Source organism: Schistocerca cancellata, chromosome 5 (assembly GCF_023864275.1).
Source record: "Schistocerca cancellata isolate TAMUIC-IGC-003103 chromosome 5, iqSchCanc2.1, whole genome shotgun sequence".
NCBI lineage: Eukaryota > Metazoa > Arthropoda > Insecta > Orthoptera > Acrididae > Schistocerca > Schistocerca cancellata.
In genome coordinates this window covers 392336405-392354406 of record NC_064630.1, presented here as the reverse complement: position 1 = coordinate 392354406, position 18002 = coordinate 392336405, and positions in this window count along the sequence as shown.

Here is an 18002-nt window from a genome sequence, read left to right as displayed (position 1 = left end):
GCTGGCATACTATGCTTACTTTCATTCCATAATGTCACATGGGATTATTTTTTGGGGTAATTCATCAAGCCAAGCTAAAGTTTTCCGGGCACAAAAACGTGCAGTAAGAATTATATGTGGTGTGAACTCAAGAACATCCTGCAGAAGCCTGTTTAGGGAACTAGGGATACTAACTACAGCTTCCCAATATATTTATTCCTTAATGAAATTTGTCATTAAAAATATATCACTTTTTCAAACCAACAGCTCGATTCATGGAATCAATACTAGAAATAAGAATAATCTTCACAAGGATTTAAAGTCACTTAGTCTTGTACAAAAAGGTGTGCGTTATTCAGGAACACACATTTTCAATAACTTGCCAGCAGCCATAAAAAGCTTAACAACCAATGAAATTCAGTTTAAGAGAAGCCTAAAGGATTTATTGGTGGCCAACTCCTTCTACTCCATTGATGAATTTCTTAGTAAAACCAACTGATTTGTATATAAGTACAACATAACTTCTGCACAATTTCAGTGCAGTAATGTGTTCACTGAAAATTTGTGTGTGTGTGTGTGTGTAAGTATAATCTAACTTCTGCACCATTTCAGTGCAGTAATGTGTTCATTGTAAATAAGTATTACAGTAGTTGTATTACATGTTTATTACCTTATAAATAAATAAAAAACTTTTTTATTTTAAATTCAGTGCATTAGTATTTGTAAAATGACTCTTAGTGTTCATTAAAAAATGACGATCATTCCACTTGGGACCTGTGGAATGGTACATTAGCTTATTTGTTTTAGTTGTAAATATTTGTCATGTATTGTTGTTTTTCTGACATGTTCCACATCCTGGAGGACCTCCTCACTACGGATCAATTGGAATGAAAGTAAATCTAATCTAATCTAATCTACTCTCATGGGGAAGCTTGTGATACCCACTCAGTAGTAGTATGCCTAAAAAGGATATTAGCTCTTCTTTGGCTGGAAGAAAGTTTACGTTGTTCTGTTGGCAAGCATAGATTTTGCTTTGTTCTGTAAAGTATTCGCTACTTCGTCAGGAAAAAATTCCTCAGACACCTTGGGTCACTGTCTTATAGATGCAATTTCAATACTGTGTCCTATGACAGGGGGGGTCATTTTATGCCCACTCTAAAAAAATTTTTTTAGTACGAATTTTGTTCATTGTTGTTGACTTATACTCACAACATTTAAAGTGATATTGATGTGTAAGGAAGGGCCTGAACTTGAAAATACTGAATATAACATTCATTGGGGAAAGTGACATAAACTACTAAGAGGTAATTGTTTGGGTTAAGTTTGCCTGATAAATTTAAAATAGTTGTGGGATCTGGTAGAATAATTCATTAAAGACAATAAATATATATATATTTTTAATTTTAAAATATGAAGTAACTGATTAGATTGTAATATTTCCGAAAGGTAAACACAAGTACCCTGCGCTAACTCACTCCCCACCCCCACCCCCTCCAGTATTGGGAGGGTTAATAAACATCCAAAATGCAATATTTGCAGATCTATTACATGATTTCCATCTCAGGTTCTTAACAATACGAACACCAAATAACTTAGAATATTCTATCCTGCTTACTGATTTTCTCCCATGTGGTACTCTTAGCAAAACATTTCTAGGTGCCCAAAATTTTGTCTAACTCATTTAATTTTATCTAATTTATGGTCATGCAATCTTTGATTTACTTTTCTTCTGTTTGGATGTTCAGTTCGTTGTGAAGGTCTGTTGTCCGTGCCCATCTCTGTGCATTGAAATTATCTCATATTAGAAAACTGTGACAGCTCTCTGATTTTGGGTGGATAAAATATGATGTATTTCTAAGATTTATTTCGCATAATGTGTTCACCTAACTTCAATAACAAAAATGTTTACCTCATGTTGAAAATTAGCAACATCGTTTGGAAATGTAGTTTCATAAACTGCCTGTAATAATCTTGTTCCTGCACATAATACTAAAATTGAAACGTAGTTTAACTCTTTGAGACCACATTGATGCCAGTTCTATATTTGTACACTGAATGGTTTGCCTGTTAGAGCAAGTTGAATGAAATGTAAGATTTGCATGGGTTCTGTGCCAGACATGGTACACAACATACACCGAAAATCTTCACAAGAAGGCGAGTAGGTAATGAGAAATAACTCCCTCGGCAGAGAATATGCTGTGACTTTCTTATTCATACAAAATTGAAAACATTCTCTAAGAATGTTCTTTCTGATCTGAGAATCATCTCCAGACAATGTTCTCTTTTGTATTCATACAAAGTGTTATAGTCAATCCTATTGGAAGATCTTGAGCACTTAGTAATGTAAATAAAGTTTTCTTGAATATTTGTAACTGATTTGCTGCAAATGGACGGTCACTGAACTTAGGAACAAAGTTCTAACAATTTTGTAGTGCAGAATGCTGGACCACATTGTTGGGGGTAGGGGGGGGGGGGGGAATAGTAAATAAAATTGAATATTGTAAATTCTTTGGTATTTGTGTTAATAAGAACCTGAGCTGGAAATCATGTTATAGGTCTTGAACAACTATGCTCTGCAAATATTGCAGTTTGGATGATTATTAAAATTACATGAAATGTCCAGTTTTCTTGTAAAGGATATCTACAGCTGAATGAAACTACTATGGAAAGTTCTGGTTGAGAATTACAAATTATTTCAAACAAAAAGTATGGAGCTTGGCTAGCGCGCGCGCGCACACACACACACACACACACACACACACACACCTGTTTCCCTACATATCACAATGTCAGAATCTAGGCTCTTCAAAATAGCAATGTCCACAATATCAGGTTGATGGTTAGTGATGTATGGGTTGTATGTTGTTTCTCCAGGGCCTATTGTAACTGTTCGAAGCCTTTCTTCCAGGTTGTGGAGTTGTTCAACATTCTGCCTGGTTTTCATACTGTTCCAAATTCAGTTCTTGCTTTTTTAGCCCATCTCAGGCAGAAGTAGGTGCAAAAAGAACACAACAAACTTCCAGTAGAAAATTGAGCAAGAATGTGGGGGAAGTCAGCATAGAGGAAGTTAGTTTTGTTTTTAGGTAATTCCATGCCAGAGGTGTAGGCAGACTTCTGCAGGATGAATTAGGATTAGAATACAAGGTCACCAATATTTTTAAACCTACTGCTGGTCTGAACAGATGGCAGAGGATTTAGGTTCACTTTGTAAATACTATACCAAGGAAAAAACTGTGGTGTGTGGGTGGGCCAACATTATTGATACACATATTGGATACTATATAAAGTGTGACCTGTTAAAGATTCTATCAGTATTGAGACATACCAGTGTGGAGTTTGTGTCTGTTCAGATGCCATGATTGACCTCATTTGAACTCTTCTGTAACGAAAGTTAATTAGGAGTTGGAACGGCTGCTACTCTTGTAAGACACCAGTGGTTACAGGTGTTGGAGCAGAACTTTTTTTCGTTATAGGTAGAACAGTTAGATGTAGTTCTAAAAGAGATAAGGATTGAAATGAACCTTCTGTTTGAGAAAGAAACTAAACGGCATAATTCTGGCACATTGGATCAGGAAACACAGCAGTTGGTTAACAATTTTCACCAATCAACGTAAATTTTATTTCCTCCTAGTTTTATCTCAGTCAATGTGGAATGCCAGCTATCTTGAGTGCATCAAAATAGTCAAGGTCTAAGAAATAAAATTAATGAACTACTTATCAGCATTGATGAATTAGTCATCTAACCACTGGTATGAATGGTTAAATGTTACAGGATTTAGGTTAATGTCTCACTTTTGTAGGGCAGGAATGGAGGATGAAGAAGTTGCCACATTCATCAGGATTTGCCATAAATTTGATAACATAGACATCTATAAGTTTTGTCAAGAGCAACATTTAGAAGAATGTGCAATAGAAGTAGAATCATGTAATGAATCATTCACAATAGTAAGTGTATACCGAGAGCAAACAGGTAATTTTAATCTGTTCGTAACTTACTTTGAATCTCTGTTGGCATATTAATAACAAAAGAGAAAGAACTAGTGGTTGCTGGTGATTTTAATGTAGATTTTCTTGAGAAGTCTTCCAGTGAGAACTTATTGCAGTCAGTAGCATTGTCATTGAACTTAATTCATACTGTTAACTTTGCAGCTAGAATGGCTAAGGGCTCAAAGATGACTATGACAATTTCTATATAAAAATGTCTAATGAATGAAACTATTTTACAAAACCAATAATAAGTAGCCTCTCAGACAATGACGTGCAGTTCCTTTTGCTAAGTGTTACTACTGATCAGGATATGAAATCCTATAACCTGAGTTCAAGAGGGTAGTCAGTAAGCCAATTGGAGTGATGTGTACAATGCTCTTAGCACGAATGAGAAATACAACACTTTGTTATAATCTTCTTAACTTATTTGGAAACTGTTTCCCCCAAAACTAACCCAGATTGGACCAAAGTCTATGAAAAAGCCATGGATTACTCAAGTAATGAAGGTATCCTGTAAGACAAAAAGGTAATTGTATCTATCAGTCAGAAACAGCTCTGATGTAAATAATATAGATCATTACAAAACATATTGAGAGGTATTGAAGATAGTAATATGGACATCAAAGCAAATGCATTGTCAGAAAAGGATAGTCTCATCAGATAACCCAATAAAGACGATACGGATATAGTGAAGGAAGGGACTGGTATAACCAGAACTGAAGAGGAACACACGGCCTTAAGAGTAAATGGTACATGCATAACGAATACGTGCAGTTTGCTGAACTTTTCAATAAGCACTTAACAACTGTTACTGAAAATATGGGTTGTCAAGTTCAGTAGATGCTGCCATGGAATATCTCGGGCCTACCACTACAAATAACTACAGTAATATGAGTGTGATCCTCACAGCACCAGTAGGAGTAATGTCCACGATAAAATCCTTAAAATAAAAAAATTCTAGTAACTATGATGATATATCAACAAAGTTGATTAAACAGTATGCCTCTGAGTTACGAGACATTTTAAGTTATTTGTGTAACCAGTCTTTTATCAGTGGAACATTTGTTGAGTTGTTGAAATATGCTGCAGTTAAGCCTTCGTATAACAGATCAGATAAAGAAATACCATCAAACTTCCGTCCAATTTCACTTTTGCAAACATTCTCAAAATTTTTAGAAAAGATAATATATAGTGGTTGGGAAGGGAGTGTGAGAGGGTTGTAGTCTATCCTCGATGTTATTCAATCTGTATATTGAGCAAGCAGTGAAGGAAACAAAGAAAAATTTGGAGTAGGTATTAAAATCCATATTGAAGAAATAAAAACTTTGAGGTTTGCCGATGACATTGTAGTTCTGTCAGAGACAGCAAAGGACTTGGAAGAGCAGTTGAACAGAATGGATAGTGTCTTGAAAGGAGGATATAAGATGAACATCAACAAAAGCAAAACGAGGATAATGGAATGTAGTCAAATTAAGTCGTGTGATGCTGAGGGAATTAGATTAGGAAATGAGACGCTTAAAGTAGTAAAGGAGTTTTGTTATTTGGGGAGCAAAATAACTGATGATGGTCGAAGTAGAGAGGATATAAAATGTAGACTGGCAATGGCAAGGAAAGCGTGCCTGAAGAAGAGAAATTTATTAACATCGAGTATAGATTTAAGTGTCAGGAAGTCATTTCTGAAAGTATTTGTATGGAGTGTAGTCATGTATGGAAGTGAAATGTGGACGATAAATAGTTTAGACAAAAAGAAAATAGAAGCTTTTGAAATGTGGTGCTACAGAAGAATGCTGAAGATTAGATGGGTAGATCACATAACGAATGAGGAGGTATTGAATAGGATTGGGGAGAAGAGAAGTTTGTGGCACAACTTGACTAGAAGAAGGGATCGGTTGGTAAGACATGCTCTAAGGCATCAAGGGATCACCAATTTAGTATTGGAGGGTAAAAATTGTAGAGGGAGACCAAGAGATGAATACACTAAGCAGATTCAAAAGGATGTAGGGTGCAGTAGGTACTGGGAGATGAAAAATCTTGCACAGTAGCATGAAGAGCTGCATCAAACCAGTCTCGGGACTGAAGACCACAACAACAACAACAATATAGTCATTTTCTTAACCATCTGACCACAAATAAAATTTTATCCAAGTCATAAAATGGGTTTCTGAAGGGTTCCAATATTGAGAAGGCTGTCTACACATACAGTGTGAACGTACTTCATTCATTATACAATAAATTACAGATTACTGGTATATTTTGTGATCTGTCAAAGGCATTTGACTGTAAATCACAACATCCTTTTAAGTGAATTAGGATGTTATGGTGTAACAGGAAATGCTGCAAAATGTTTCAAATCCTGTATCTCTGACAGAAAATAAAGAATGTCAATAGAAAAGAAACGTGGTGATCCCCCAAGGCTCCATCTTGGGGTCCTTACCTTTCCTTGTGCATATCAATGTCCTGTCATTAGTAACATCACCAGATTCCAAGTTTGTTTTGTTTACAGATGATACAAACATTTCAATAAATACAATATCAATTGTAGCCTTAAAGAGGTCAGCTAATGAAATTTTCATGGACATTAACAAATGGTTTGTAGTCAATTTCCTGTCACTAAACTGTGAAAAATTGTGCTATATGCAGTTCAGAACTTGTAAAAGGTTTCCAGCCAGTATATGCCCAATACATTACAAGAATCAGACAGAAGTAGTTGATTTGTTAAGTTCTTGGGATTACAACTTGATAATAAATTTAACTGGAAGGAGCAAGCCACAGAACTACTGAAGAGTCTAAATAGATTTCTACATGCTACATGAATGTTGTCAGACATAGGTGATATAAAAATAAAAAAAGCTAGCATACTATGCTTACTTTCATTCCTAGTGTGATACAGAATTATTTCCTGGTGTAACTTGTCAAGCCAAGCTAAAGTTTTCTTAGCTCAAAAACGTTCAATACAAATTATTGATGGTGTGAACTCAAGAACATCCTGCAGAGGACTGTTAAGGAACTTGAGTACTAACTGCTCCTTCCCAATATATTTTTTCCTTAATGAAATTTGTCATTAAAAATATATCTTTTTTTCAAACCAATACAGTTCATAGATTCAGTATGAAAAATAAGAATAACTTTTACAATACTTTAAAGTCAGTCACTTTGAACCAGAAACATGTCCTCTGTCCAGCAATACAAATTTTCAGTGACATGCCAGCAGCCAAAAAAGTTTAACTAAGTTCCGTTTGAGAAGAGTATAAAGGATTTATTGGTTTCCAGCTCTTTCTATCCATTGAATTTCTTAGCAGAACTGACTTGTATATTATATATTATATAATATATAATATCACATAATGTGAATATTGCATACAATCTGACTTCTGTACAAATTTTGTGCAGTAATGCGATCATTGTAAATAAGTGCTGTAAATTGTTTGGTATTTTATTGGATGGTGCATGACTATAATAGTCAAAGAATTATCATATGCACCTTAGTGCATTGAACATTTAATATTTGGTGGCAAGTTTTATATCCTTTACATACAGGGTGTTCCATTTCTCTTGACCACCCTAAATAACTGTTTGTTCAGATGCAAATTACAAAATGTTTCAAGCAGATGTTCTTTAGCTATCGGGGGACATCAATCAGCATGATTGCCTTAGTTGTATCTTTGTTTTTTACAAAGATATGTACAGCACTATGACTTTTTTAAATGGCACCCTTTATTTTTTATTCAGTACTTCATTTCCTCTCCTAAAGACCTATTCAGAAATGAATCACAGTGTACCATTCACTGAAACACAACGTTATTAATTATGTAACAAAACATTGACGTTGACACTCCCAGTACTTAATGCAGGTACTTCGGGGTAACGGAACACATCCACGTGCTTATATTGACAGAGGACAAATGTATACATAAGTAGAATGCACACCCGTCATTCCGTTAACCATCGTCAGTTGAAGAGTTGTGTGAGTAGAATATGCACCAATGAAGATAAGGTAGAAATGCTACTCATCTATGGGGAATGTAAGTTAGCAGAACAATAATTGCAGTACTGTTTTCTTATGTACGGGTACATTTAGTACAGCAGTTTAGTCCTTTTAAATACTGTTGTGTAAAGTGGGCATACAGTAAAGGCTGTCCTTCCTACAAACTGCATCGACATGACGTTTCTTTTATTGTTGTTGTTGAAGGTAAGCAAAATGCTATGCAGGCAGCAGAACTGTACAGAGAGCAATATCCTGACAAGAACCCACCTTCCCAACCAATGGTTTCTCGTCTTGTTGCGACGCTTCAGCAAACGGAAGTTTCAACCCACGACAATACAATTGTCATAGCACTCGCACAGATGAAGCTGCCGAAGTTACTGTTCTCGCTTCCGTTGCTATGAATCCGCATTTAAGCACGCGACAGCTGGAACATGAGATTGGCGTTCCTAAAACCATTGTACACATCGTATTCTTACACATCACTGGTTCCATCCTTACCATGTACACCTACATCAAGAATTGCATGGGAATGATTTCCAGAATCGTGTACAGTTCTGTCAGTGGGCACAGCAGCAAATCCTCGCCAACCCAAACTACTTCTTCAATGTTCTATTTACCGATGAGTGTTCCTTCTCAAACAAAGGACAGGTGGAGAATTAACATCTGCTGTGGGATGCTTGGTACTACAATTATTGGCCCTTATTTCATCAGTGGTAGTCTAAATGGCACAGCGTATGCCAACTTCCTCATATGAATTCTTCCTCCTCTTCTGGATGAAGTGCCGCCAAGAACCAGAATGCTTATGTTGTATCAACACGATGGATGTCCAGCACATAATGCCTTGCGTGCACATCGTGTTCTGAACCGGAGGTATCCTGCCAGATGGATTGGTCGAGGAGAAACAGTTACTTGGCCTGCTAGATCTCCTGATGTAAATCCTCTGTTGTGTTTTCTTTGGGGATGTATTAAAGACGTTGTCTATCATGATATTCCAACAACTCCAGAGGACATGAAGGAATGTATCATGTTTGCTTGTAATTCTCTTCAGCCGGCAACACTGGAAGCAGTAAATGATTCTTTCATTCAACGAGTGAACCAATGTATTGGTGTCCAGGGTCACCACTTTGAGCATCTTTGAATGTACCACTTCTGGGCAATGGTACAGGAGAGTCAAAGTCAATTTTGTCATGTTTTTACTGGGTTTTCATTTGTTTTCTGGCAACTCCAGCAGTGGATGAGTTTGTGATCCGGAGCTCAAAGTCAGTGTTGTGTTATGTAATTAGTAATGTTGTGTTTCAGTGAATGGTACACTGTGATACATATTTGAATAAGTCTTTAGGAGATGAAATGAATTACCAAATAAAAAATAGAGGGTGCCATTAAAAAAAAGTCATACCGCAGTTCATATCTTTGTAATAAACGAAGGTACAACGAAGGCAATCATGCTGATTGATGTCTCTCTGATGACTAAAGAACATTTGCTTGAAACATTTTGTAATTTGCATCTGGACAAACAGTTATTTAGGGCAGTCAAGATAAATGGGACACCCTGTGTGTGTGTGTGTGTGTGTGTGTGTGTGTGTGTGTGTGTGTCTACATCTGATTCCACATCTTCTTTTGAGATGTGTGGAAGCTACATTAGCAATCTCTCATTATTTTAATATTTAGTTGGTATTCTAGTTTTTTTTATGTATTCTGCTTCCTAAAGAATCTCCTCACAGTGAAGCAATTGTAACAAAAAGTACATTATCTTATCATAGGAGAATGTTGTCATGTGGGATGAACAAGCTTTATCTTAAGTTACTTCCTGGACTTAACTACTAAGCAGTGTGCCTATGGTGACAGCTGTGGCTTCCATGGTAGAAGGTGAGGGGGTTTCCTCACTGCTGTGTGATAGATTTAACTTTATGAAAACTGCTGCACTGCCTTCTCTTCTGTCCGGGTGGTCATTTTAGTATGCAACTATGCTGTATAGTTTGAAGTTCTGTGTAGTCTGAGACGATTGACTGTCAAAAATAAAACATTGATTTTATGTTTCTCAATGAACGTGTTTACTGCAGGTTTTTTGTTCATTATGTCCTCGGCACCAAATGTGCAAAATCTGATTTTGTTGTGTTTTGTTGTCCATTTGCCATAAATTGTTTCATAAAGTTCCACAGCCCCTCTGATCAAAGTTGTAATTTTTGACATGATGTCTAGTTCAGTATTCTTCCTATATTCTTGATGATCTGGGTTTTGGTTTTTTGTTTGAGGATGGCAGTGAGCTTTCTAAATTGGCCAGCACCCTTTGTGATTTCTGAAAAAATCATCCTGTTTTGTAGTTGGAACATGTTTGGTTTCTGTATTTTGTTGGCAAACTGCACTGCTGAAATTTGTGTTCCTCTCTGGTTTCTACGTAGTGTTCTCTGCTGAAGAAGTAGGTCCTGAGATGATGAACTGGAAGTTGGTACAGTGATCGTGGTGGGAGCTGTTTCTTCATTTTTCTTCTGTTCAGTGTGTCTCCAGGTATTGAGCTCAAGAAGCTTTGATTGGTTCTTGGAAGGTTTTGCAGCTCCTCTAAGAGACACGGTGTTCTCCTCCATTGCAAGTTGCACATTTCAGCTATTTTTGTATCCCGCCTGGGAATGTGGCGGGTGCGTAGGAATGGGAAGAGGTAATACAAGTCGGTACTGCAACAACGTGGTTTACTGGTGCAAAAACAAGGTGATTAACGATTACATAACTCTGTACGTAGGTGCGATGCTGAAGCGAAGTGTCCTGACTGGCTGCACCTGATGAAATCGGCTGAAGTAGTCGCAGAGCTCGTAGACCTCGACAGCACCGGCTAGAGGGTGCTGTCATCTGTGTCTCACGTAGTGCCAACTTGAGAAACTATTCTGTGGCATCGTTGCTATCGATACCACAGCTATGATGTTGGAAGTCAACATTTTCCAGATTGGTGCTGATGTCCACACCTACACAGCATGCAGCAGTATTTTCTGTTAGTGAATGTCTGGAGGTGTTTAAATTGTATGAGTCCATCTTTGTCTTCATTGTCTTAAGTACTTACTTCATTGGAGTTTCCTCTAGGTAGGCTGCCAAAACACAACTGCTCAGTGTAGAGGTCTTATTTTTTTGTATTGGTAGATATCTGCGCCTTTAAAATCTAGATCAACTAATTCTTCTTTCACTTCTGCAGCAGTGAATTGTGCAGGCAGGCATTTTACAACCACGTTCAGTTGTTTTTCTGCATCTCTCTCCTGAGTACATAGTGGTATGTTATGTTGGTTGAAGAATTCTCCAAGGCTCTTTTGTGGTCAGGCAGGGGTTGGAATCATATCTCTGTGGAAGAACCAGATGCAAGACCTGCCCGATCTACCAAACCCAGCACCAACTACTGCAGTCCTCAAAGGCTTATCCTACCCCATCAGAAGCCACCCATTTGTGCAAGCATCCATGTTATATACCATCTCTGTTGCAACCAGTGCACATTGTTTGACATTGGTATGACAACCAACCATCTTTCAGCTAGAATGAATGGCCACTGCCAAAATGTTGCCAAAAACAAGGTGTACTGCCAAATGGCACAACATGCAGCACAGCACAACAAGTGGGATTCCAATGGCTGCTTCACAACCCCTGCCATCTGAACCTTCCCCACCACCACCAGCTTTTCTGTGCTGTGAAGATTGGATCCATCTGTACAGCACATCCTTTGCTCCCATAAGCTTCCTGGCATAAACTGCCCCCCAATACAGGGGGAGGGGGGGGGGGCCTGGTGGTTTTTTGTGTGTGTGTGTGTGTGTGTGTGTGTGTGTGTGTGTGTGTATATACACCATCCTCCTGCCCAATTTTTGTTCCCACATCAGTTGAGTGTGTGTTATTGTCTATGAAATCGTGTGCCCAGCTGTATGCCACCTGCTCCTCTATCTGCACCACTAACTAGCTCATAGATGGCTCCCCACTCTCCCACAAGCTGCTAGACACTTCCCTTACCCTCTCCCTGCCTCCCACCTCTCACCATCCCTAACCCCACACCACACCACACACACCACACCCCCACCTCACCCCAGTACACCCCCAGTACACTCACCGTGAGTCAGTAAAGAGCTGGAAGTTGACTGAGCACAATGTAGAAGAATGTGTGTGTGTTTGCGTTTTCTTTTCTACAGGTAGAAAAGGGAAGTGCATTCTGAAAGCTAGCCAAGCTTTGTACATTTTGTTTGTGTGCCTGTCGATGACGCAGCATGTTTGCCTTTTGGTGAGTCAACTGCTTTATATCTAAATAATTTGTAATCTTCAAGCAGAACTTTCTGTACATTATTACATCCTCCCCATTGATGGATGACTCCACAGAGACCTTCGTTGTAGAAGTCTGCATTTCGGCGCTTCAAGAAACATTCCACCTTTAAAATCATATTGTCATTCTGGAAATGTGTAGCACACAATGGTTTCTTCATCTGGGGAAAGGGGAAAAAGCTGCTAGATGCCATGCAGGAATACTAGGACTGAAGCAAAATTTGATTGTCCAAAGAAGGGAGCATGTGTGAGTGTGTCCTCTGCAGAAAGAGCAGGGGATTGTTGTGGAGAAAAAACACTTCTTGGATGTTGTTGTTGTTGTTGTTGTTGTTGTTGTTGTCTTCAGTCCTGAGACTGGTTTGATGCAGCTCTCCATGCTAATCTATCCTGTGCAAGCTTCTTCATCTCCCAGTACTTACTGCAACCTACATCCTTCTGAATCTGCTTAGTGTATTCATCTCTTGGTCTCCCTCTACGATTTTTACCCTCCACGCTGCCCTCCAGTGCTAAATTTGTGATCCCTTGATGCCTCAAAACATGTCCTACCAACCGGTCCCTTCTTCTTGTCAAGTTGTGCCACAAACTCCTCTTCTCCCCAATTCTATTCAATACCTCCTCATTAGTTACGTGATCTACCCATCTAATCTTCAGCATTCTTCTGTAGCACCACATTTCAAAAGCTTCTATTCTCTTCTTGTCGAAACTATTTATCGTTAATGTTTCACTTCCATACATGGCTACACTCCATACAAATACTTTCAGAAACGACTTCCTGACACTTAAATCTATACTCGATGTTAACAAATTTCTCTTCTTCAGAAACGCTTTCCTTGCCATTGCCAGTCTACATTTTATATCCTCTCTACTTCGACCATCATCAGTTATTTTGCTCCCCAAATAGCAAAACTCCTTTACTACTTTAAGCGTCTCATTTCCTAATCTAATTCCCTCAGCATCACCCGACTTAATTTGACTACATTCCATTATCCTCATTTTGCTTTTGTTGATGTTCATCTTATATCCTCCCTTCAAGACGCTGTCCATTCTGTTCAGCTGCTCTTCCAAGTCATTTGCTGTCTGTGACAGAATTACAATGTCATCGGCGAACCTCAACGTTTTTATTTCTTCTCTGTGGACTTTAATACCTACTCCAAATTTTTCTTTTGTTTCCTTTACTGCTTGCTCAATATACAGATTGAATAACATCGGGGACAGACTACAACCCTGTCTCACTCCCTTCCCAACCACTGCTTCCCTTTCATGTCCCTCGACTCTTATAACTGCCATCTGCTTTCTGTACAAATTGTAAATAGCCTTTCGCTCCCTGTATTTTACCCCTGCCACCTTTAGAATTTGGAAGATAGTATTCCAGTCAACATTGTCAAAAGCTTTCTCTAAGTCTACAAATGCTAGAAATGTAGGTTTGCCTTTCCCTAATCTATTTTCTAAGATAAGTCGTAGGGTCAGTATTGCCTCACGTGTTCCAACATTTCTGCGGAATCCAAACTGATCTTCGCCGAGTTCGGCTTCTACCAGTTTTTCCATTCGTCTGTAAAGAATTCGCGTTAGTATTTTGCAGCTGTGACTTATTAAACTGATAGTTCGGTAATTTTCACATCTGTCAACACCTGCTTTCTTTGGGATTGGAATTATTATATTCTTCTTGAAGTCTGAGGGTATTTTGCCTCTCACATACATGTTGCTCACCAGATGGTAGAGTTTTGTCAGGACTGTCTCTCCAAAGGCCGTCAGTAGTTCCAATGGAATGTTGTCTACTCCCGGAGCCTTGTTTCGACTCAGGTCTTTCAGTGTTCTGTCAAACTCTTCACGCATTATTGTATCTCCCATTTCATCTTCATCTACATCATCTTCCATTTCCATAATATTGTCCTCAAGTACATCGCCCTTGTATAGACCCTCTATATACTCCTTCCACCGTTCTGCTTTCCCTTCTTTGCTTAGAACTGGGTTTCCATCTGAGCCCTTGATATTCATACATGTGGCTCTTTTTTCTCCAAAGGTCTCTCTAATTTTCCTGTAGGCAGTATCTATCTTACCCCTATTGAGATAAGCCTCTACATCCTTACATTTGTCCTCTAGCCATCCCTGCTTAGCCATTTTGCACTTCCTGTCGATCTCATTTTTGAGATGTTTGTATTCCCTTTTGCCTGCTTCATTTAATGCATTTTTATATTTTCTCCTTTCATCAATTAAATTCAATATTTCTTCTGTTACCCAAGGATTTCTACTAGCCCTCGTCTTTTTACCTACTTGATCCTCTGCTGCCTTCACTATTTCATTCCTCAAAGCTACCCATTCTTCTTCTACTGTACTTCTTTCCCCCATTCCTGTCAATTGTTCCCTAATGCTCTCCCTGAAACTCTGTACAACCTCTGGTTCTTTCAGTTTATCCAGGTCCCATCCCTTAAATTCCCACCTTTTTGCGGTATCTTCAGTTTTAATCTACAGTTCATAACCAATAGATTGTGGTCAGAGTCCACATCTGCCCCTGGAAATGTCTTACAATTTAAAACCTGGTTCCTAAATCTCTGTCTTACCACTATATAATCTATCTGATACCTTCTACTATCTCCAGGATTCTTCCATGTATACAACCTTCTTTCATGATTCTTGAACCAAGTGTTAGCTATGATTAAGTTATGCTCTGTGCAAAATTCTACCAGACAGCTTCCTCTTTCATTTCTCTCCCCCAAGGCCAGATCAGTCAATCATCCAGACTGTTGCCCCTGCAACTACTGAAAAGGCTGCTGCCCCTCTTCAGGAACCACACGTTTGTCTGGCCTCTCAACAGATACCCCTCCATTGTGGTTGCACCTACGGTACGGCCATCTGTATCGCTGTGGCACGCAAGCCTCCCCACCAACGGCAGGGTCCATGGTTCATGGGGTAGGACTTCTTGAATATCTTCTCATAAATTTTGTCAGATTTCAGTAGTATGCTCCTGTGGTGGTTTGCCTCCTGACAAATGTAATGTTTTAGCACCTCACTGTGGCAGTTCCAAAGATACTTTCAGGATTGCTTTGCCTCATGATAGTCTGTGCCTCTTTTGACAATGACGAATCCATGTTTCCAGCACTTGCTTTGTTCCTTTCTCATGAGGTCATAATAATACAGCCAGCACTCATCTGTGGTTATTAGGCTGCTAAAGAATTCAACAGGACTGGCCCAACACAGCTGCAACACAGCCACTGCTGCCTCCGTTCAGCGAACTTTTCAAGTGGATGTGGGCAGTAACAAACCCTACTAGGCAGCAGCTTTTATCATATTCAAAATGACGTGCAAGATAAAAGTGATGCATGACTGATTTTCACTATTGTCTTGATTGTGATATGCTTGTCTTTGAACACCTGGGCCCTCCACTTCTTATATGATCCCTGATTCTTCAAGAGATGGTCTGGTAGTCTGGAATTTCATTCTTTGTCATTCAACGTATTTAACTGCACTGCAAACATCTGCTCCACCTAACCACTGTGTCATTTGGTAGTACATTGTTGCTGCATACTTCCTCTAACTCAACATGGTTTATTGCAGCATTTTAATTTGTTTTATTTTTTCAGCATTGTTTCAGATGTGGAAAATGAATTACAGTACAATACTCCACTTGATTGGTGGGGTGTGCCATTTTGTTTTCACTCCTGTAGCAGGATGTTGCAATACTGTGGTGTTGGTGTTTCAGTGTCAACCAGAAGTGCATGCATGTATATCCAAACCAAAAATGAATTCCAGGATGAAATTGTCACTTAATTTTGCAGCAGAGTGTTTGCTGATATGAAACTTCCAGCAGATTAAAACTGTGTGCCGGACCAAGACTTGAACTCGGGACCTTTGCCTTTTGCGGGCAAGTGCTCAACCAACTGAACTACCCAAGCACAACTCACGACCCTTCCTCACAGCTTTACTTCCACCAACACCTCATCTCCTACATTCTTAGTTCGAATCTCGGTCCAGCACACAGGTTTAATCCACCAGGAAGCTACAAAAAATAATTTTGTAACTTACTTTTTTGAGGTGATAATTAAAAATTTGACTATCCCTCGTATAATGTGTGAAGGATAATGATTTACACTGTTCATCACTTGGCCATGGTAGGTCACAAAAAGGAGTAAGGTATTCAGCTGTAAATCTTTGACCATTTACGCTGTGATGTGAAGAATGTAATAGATAATTAAATTAAATAAACTTATAAAAACGAACTGAAATTATATCTGCTTTGCACTTCTCTCTCTATAGAAGAATTTCTGAATATGATGTACTGTTTGTGTGTGTGTGTGTGTGTGTGTGTGTGTGAGAGAGAGAGAGAGAGAGAGATGAATGTAAAAGATAATTGTCTAAGCGCCCGCCTGTTGACATATATTTCACTTAAAACTAGCCTATTATAAACTAATTAGGGCCACATCATAGCCAGGGATTGCAGTTATGACCCATGGAACATACAAGTAATTAACTAGCTCATGGACAGCAGTATACACTTTAATTGGCTTCAAGTTTCAAGAATGTTTGACTATTTTCTAAGCAGTGAAGGAGCCTCAATTATTATCTGCTCAGAATTCAGTTACAATCACACTTTAAGTTAAAAGGGGAACTACTGCATACAATGGCTTTCTTTGGTATCACACTGAATTTGGATGTGCAGTTGCATACAGCTTCAGTTCTTATTATGTAACTGTTGCTGGAAAATTAGTGAAAGAAAAATCCACCTAATAAGACATGGGACGAACTTTCATCTATTGAAACTAATAATATATCCATGCTATTCAGTCCAATAGGCCCAACAGAACTCCTAAATACCATTAACTCACTGAAGAGTAATTATTCAACTGGTATTGATGATATTCCAGATTATATTATATAAATAACAGCAAGACAAATACTCTCTCCGTTTTTAGACTATGCAATTCTTTCTTATCATGTGGTGTCTCCCCACAGCAACTGAAAATGGCAAAACTAATACCCCTATATAAAAAAGGTGATCAGCAATGTATGGCTAACTATAGGCCTGTGTCTCTGCTTTCAGGGTTTTCAAAAATTATTGAAAAAGTGTTCCTTTCACAACTAACTACATTCTTCGACAAGAATAATATTATTTCTGGGTGTCAACATGGCTTCAGACCTCAGCGATCAACTGAAACAGCTGCTTTCAACCTGATAAACCATGTCTTAAATGCAGTGGACAACCACAGAAATATCTCAGATTTATTCGTGGACCTAAAAAAAGCTTTTGATGTGATTTATCATTCTGTGCTCCTGAGTAAGCTTGAATGGTATGATGTACGAGGTGTGCCAAATCAGTTGATTAAATCATATTTGGAATATCGTTCTCAGGTAACTGAAATTAAGTACATGGAACGAAATGAACTCCAGGTACACCTTTCAGAACCATGTGGACTGAGTCATGGTGTTCCACAGGGCTCTATTTTAGGTCTCCTTCTTTTTTTGGTATACATTAATGATTTCCCATCACATGTTAGGGATTCTGAACCTGTACTGTTTTCAGAAGACACTAGTCTGTTGATTGAAGGAAATAAAGAAGAAAATCTCACTGCATCTGTAAAAGATATCACAAAAGAAGTGTCTTGAGTGGTTTACCAGAAACAGGCTAATAGTTAATCCCCAAAAAATGGTACTCATGAATTTCCACACACATCAAAAGAAAAATGCAGCACAACCCTTAATATGTATAGACAACCAGATCATTAGTGCTGTCAATGAAACTAAATTTCTTGGCATTCATATCCAGGAAAATCATAAATAG